The sequence below is a fragment of the Esox lucius genome, chromosome 5 (genome assembly GCF_011004845.1).
Source record: "Esox lucius isolate fEsoLuc1 chromosome 5, fEsoLuc1.pri, whole genome shotgun sequence".
NCBI classification, from domain to species: domain Eukaryota; kingdom Metazoa; phylum Chordata; class Actinopteri; order Esociformes; family Esocidae; genus Esox; species Esox lucius.
The window spans coordinates 2035224-2041223 of record NC_047573.1 but is presented as its reverse complement, the minus strand read 5'-3'; positions in this window follow the sequence as shown (position 1 = coordinate 2041223).

Genomic DNA, 6000 nt, shown 5'->3' with positions numbered 1-6000 from the left:
CATTTTAGTCATTTAGCAGACGCCTTTATCAAGAGCTACTTACAGAATCAATTAGGGTTACGTGTCTTGTCTCCTCCTCTCCTGTCCTGTACTATTCTGTTCATAGGTGATATTAATCACTACTGAGACTATATTACAGCTGGCTGATCTCTCAGACACTTGGTTGGAACCATTTCTATGTGGAACGATGAGCTGCCGCACAGGAACCTAAGGATATAGAGGAGCAGAACAACGGGGAACATGAACATATGACTGGAAGACACAACAATATTAACATGTTTCATGTCATTTCTATGTTTTTCAAAATTGAAAAAGGTTCAGTTACGTGTTGTTTATTCAACTACCGAAAGTAGGCCAACTCGGCCAGAGGAGGGCTGTGTGTGAACCTGTGAATTCTATTTACACTCCTCTCCTATTAAAAAATGCTGCCATTGGTTTTTGTAGACTATAAAGCTTATTTTTGATAGGCTGATGTTGAGCTGATGAGGAATGTGCTATTGGAAATAACCACCACTATCTGGTTCATGCTATAATCGGTCAAGTAGAATCAATGTGCCTTCTTCAAGGTTTTAACAGGAAATGAAAATCCAAGATTATAGTTATTTTTTTCTTACATTAGTACACACCACTGTTGGTACTAATCAATACTGGTGGTACTATTCAATACTGTACAGACAGCACCGTCATCACTCGAGCCGACAGCAAGTTGATTACAAGGCTCACCAATAACAGCAGCTGTGGTGAAATAGAGGGCAACAGCCGCATTTATGAATGTTTCTGTTCAATTTGCACTGACAGGTATGAAAAAGAAGACCGATGAAAAACATCTCCAAACCAAAGACAAATTATTACTGTTAATGCAATTACAGTCTCTGCCACCCCTATGGCAGCCAGGCCATTCATACATTACCACGGCACACTGAGGGCGATGGCCCTTGAGATGGCATGACAATGGCTAGTTGATCACCAGGCCAGTCAATAGAAATACAACGCCCTAAACACAAAGACAAGAAACCTTTTCAAAACAGATTCTGTTGGTACCTCAATGGTGATCGGGTCTGCTCTGGACTGCGGACTACACGTGACTGTAGTCATTCCTGAAACATCTGCCAGCTGCATGATTTCCGGGCCTCTCAAGAACCACAACTTGATGGAACCACAGACTGTGGAGACCCTTGATGAATTGGAGTCAATATGATATGGGAGATGTTTCTGTTCTAGTGAGATTTCTCAGGATTCTGCTAATTGCGTGTGTGTGTGTGTGAGTGTGTGTGTGTGTGTGTGTGCACGTGCATGTGATCATCATCATTAGGCTACATGGAGAGCGACATGACTCGGTCAGAGGGTGTTTTCTTCACACTGTTATGGTTCTTGATACCTTCCAGTCCGACAGAGATGATCTACTAGCCCTACAATGGCATGGTTCAACCTTAGAAATTAAAGTTCACTAAGTTTGAAAAAGTTTTGTTTTGTTTTTATTTGTATTAAAATAAAACAAACTTCAACAAAACAACACAAAGGCAGATTTCTGTCCGGCTTCTACATTGCATTTCTCTATCATATTGATCAATAATGTAAGTCAGTGGATCCCAAGCAGGGACACTTGGGCTAACAACAGAGGTACTTGGGCTAACCACAGGGGGTACTTGGCCTAACCACAGAGGTACTTGGCCTAACCACAGAGGCACTTGGGCTAACCACAGTGGGTACTTGGCCTAACCACAGAGGTACTTGGGCTAACCACTGGTGGTACTTGGCCTTTTCACTGGGAATTCTTGGCCTAACCACGGAGGTACTTGACCTTTTCACAGGGGGTACTTGGGCTAACCACAGGGGTTACTTGGCCTAACCACAGAGGTATTTGGCCTTTTCACTGGGGGTACTTGGCCTAACCACAGGGGGTACTTGCCCTAACCACAGGGGGAACTTGGCCTTTTCACAGAGGAACTTGGGCTAACCACAGAGGTACTTAGGCTAACCACAGGGGGTACTTGCCCTAACTACAGGGGGTACTTGGCCTAACCTCAAGGGGTATTTGCCCTAACCACAGGGGGTACTTGGCCTTTTCATAGGGGGTACTTGGCCTTTTCATAGGGGGTACTTGGCCTAACCACAAAGGTATTTGCCCTAACCACAGAGGTACTTAGGCTAACCACAGGGGGTACTTGGCCTTTTCATAGGGGGTACTTGGCCTAACCACAGAGGTACTTAGGCTAACCACAGGGGGTACTTGCTCTCATGACGTCTTCTCTTCATGGTGGACTTGGATACTGATATAACTACCTCCTGGAGAGGGTTCTTCACTTGGCTGGATGTTGTGAAGGGGTTTTTCTTTACCATGGGAAGGATCCTATGATCATCCACCACTGTTGTCTTCCATTGCCCTCCAGGTCTTTTCGTGTTGCAGAGTTCACCAGTGCATTCTTTTTTTTTTCTCAGAATGTACCAAACTGTTGATTTTGCCACTCCTAATGTTACTGCTTTCTCTCTGATGGAATTTTTTGCAGCCTAAAGATGGCCTGCTTCACTTGCATTGAGAGCTCCTTTGACCGCATGTTGGGGGTTCACAGCAACAGCTTCCAAATGTGAATTCCACACCTGTAATGAACTCCAGACCGTTTGCCTGCTTAATTGATGAATTGCAAAGAAATAGGCCACACCTGTACATGAAACAGCTTTTGACTCAATTTTCCAGTAATTTTTGGTCCCTTGATGAAGAGGGGGCTACATATTAAAGAGCTGCAATTCCTAAAGCCTTCCTCCAATTTGGATGTGAATACCCCCATATTAAAGCTGAGAGACTGCACTGTAAGCCCATATTTATTATTTTACTGTAACTTTAATGTATTTTGGTAAACAGACAGAATTACAACTTAGCTAGTGTCAAATTTTTTCCGGACCTAATTGTTTGACAGTCATACTAATCTCAGGTTACATTTAAAAAATGTATAATTTAGCACATTTTTATAATTTAGCACATGCTTTAGTGTGACTTGCAGCTTCTGGATACATTTTAAGATCTTAAGGTTGGAAAACAATTCAGTGATATTAAATCCAACGCAATGAGGTCCGCAGTGTCAGTGCCATGAAGAAGGCACTTCTTGTGGGAATGTTGTGGGAACTGGGGATAGGCAGGATTTCAGTTTAAAAGTAAAGCAGGCAAACGCTATGTTAGCTTCAAGTGTAACCGGGTTCCACCACAGGGGAACCAGGACAGAGGTAGGTTCTGACTGGTCTGAGCCGGTTGTGCCTTCCTGTAAGGGTGAGACAGCCAAGAGAGTCTTCCATCTGCTTCAGGTTGAGGATGTAGGCTGGAAGCCTTGCGGCTCTGTGGGAAAGCAGAACCTAGCAGGGGTTCGATGGAACACGCCGGTCGTCTTACTGACACTGAGTTGCTGTAGTCCACGTGTGAGGTGACTAATACCTGGATTAGCGCCTGCTGTGTTTTCTGTGTGAGGCCAGGTTGTCCTCTGCGAATGATAACGAGCATGAAACTGTCAGAACTTAGTCACCGCTTTGATGTTTGCTGAGAACGTCGGGGTGTCGTGTAGGGTCACGTCAAGGTCACTTGCACTCTGGGGGACATGGTGGCTTCCTCAGTCACAATGGAGAGGTGCAGACAGGCCAGAGGAAGAGCAGCGTTGACACTTTGAGGGCTGAGCCTGAGATGTGTTCTTCCACAATCAATTTGTGTAAATCCTTAATTTATTTGCTCCAAAAATGAATGTAGCAACTGAGAATTATAGCTTTAAACCAATGTTTTGATAAGAAAATGTTGTACGGATGTGATATGCAGCTACTATCTGTCACTCCACCTGTACACGCAGTATATACAGCTCTGGAAAAAATTAAGAGACCACTCCTAATTCTTCTTAAATAAGCATCTCTACATGTATGGCAGCCATTCCATTCCAGTGTCTGTTAAATTCCAACACAGGCACACCTCATTTTACTTAATGAGGTACTGATTAGTTGATTACCTGAACTTTTTGCAATAGGACCAGCTGGATGGCAAAAACAGTGCAAGTAGTACCTCAAAGGTAATTTGAGTTGAAAAGAAAAGCTTAGAGTGAGGGAAAAAAGGGTTCAATTCTGGCTTTACTGGCAGAGGGATATAGTGAGCATCAGGTTGCTTCCATCCTGAAAATTTCAGAAGGTAGTTCATAAGAACAAGGTCAAGCAACAGACACTGGGGACAACAAAGCTACAGACTGGCAGAGGGCGAAAACCAACTTATTCGAATGTCACTCAACAACTGTAGGATGACATCAAGTGACCTACAAAAAGAATGGCAAACAGCAGCTTGGGTAAAGTGAACGGCGAGGACGATTCAAAACAGGCTCCTAGGGGCAGGGCTGAAGTCATGGAAAGCTAGAAAAAAGCCCTTCATCATGAGAAGCAAAGAAGAGCCAGGCTGAAGTTTGCAGAAGACCATAAGGATTGGACCATAGGGGAATGGAGTAAGGTCATCTTCTCTGATGAGTAAAATGTTCAGCTCTGCCCAACACCTGGTCGTCTAATGGGTAGACGGAGACCTGGAGAGGCCTACAAGCCACAGTGTCTCGCACCCACTGTGAAATTTGGTGGAGGATCGGTGATGATCTGGGGATGCTTCAGCAAGGCTGGAATCGGGCAGATTTGTCTTTTGGAAGGATGCATGAATCAAGCCAAGTAAAAGGCTATCCTGGAAGAACACTTGCTTCCTTCTGCTCTGACAATGTTCCCCAACTCTGAGAATTGTTTTTTCCAGCAGGACAATGCTCCATGCCACACAGCCAGGTCAGTCAATGTGTGGATGGAGGACCACCAGATCAAGACCCTGTCATGGCCAGTCCAATCTCCAGACCTGAGCCCCATTGAAAACCTCTGGAATTTGATCAAGTGGACGATGGATTATAACAAGCCATCAAACAAAGCCAAGCTTCTTTAATGTTTGTGCCAGGAGTGGCATAAAGTCACCCAACAGCAATGTGACAGATTGGTGGAGAGCATGCCAAGACGCATGAAAGCTGTGATTTAAAATCAGGGTTATTACACCAAATATTGAGTTCTGAACTCTTACTAAGTTAAAACATTAGCATTTTGTTGTTGAAAAATTAATATGAATTTCTTTTCTTTGTTTGAGACCTGAAAACAATTCATATTTTTTTGGTTATTTTGACCAGTTGTTAATTTCTACAAATAAATACTCTAAATGACAATATTTTTTTTTGGAATTTGGGAGTAATGTTGACAGTAGTTTATAAAATAAAACAAAACTGTTAATTCTACTTAAACAAATAACTATGAATAGTATATCCAGAGAAATTGATAATTGTGCAGTGGTCTCTTAATTATTGTCAGAGCTGTATATATTATAAGAGCTATGAATGACAGCTGTGGTGGCAGGTAATCTAGTTGTTAATTAAGGGAATTGGGAAATACATTTCAGAAGGTGCATGGATTGAAACCCCAAGCCACTAAGGTGAAAAGTTTGTCCTTCTACACAAAGGAAGATAAACCACATTTTGCCAGGGTTGCTGTATATAATGGCTGCTCCCCCTCTCACTGACCTCACTCGCCAGGTTGCTTCAGGGAGAATGGGATTTGCGCAAAAATATACATGCTAAAATGTGTAAATTGCACTTGTGAAATATCATATACAGTAAGCACCAAACGAATTATTTCTGAGTGTGTTTTTATTCAACAGTCTTAAAGAAACCATTGTTGGCCTACTCTGTTATCACCTACCTTTCTACCTCAACGCTGAAACATAAAAATCACCCCACTATTACTCCGCAGAAACAAGTGTATGTTCTACTGGTATTCTATTGGTATTCTCCTCAGGCAGTACAGCAATTTTCACTCCCTTGAAAGAAACAATTTTCATCTCCACTTGCTTCACTTATCTGAAGCACAAAATATACCCCAGCCATGCTCCCTTCTAAAAGGAGGTTCAGGGGAGAGGTTTTAAAAAGTAGTTTTTCACACTAAGCTGGGTGAGTCCCAAACCACCACCTG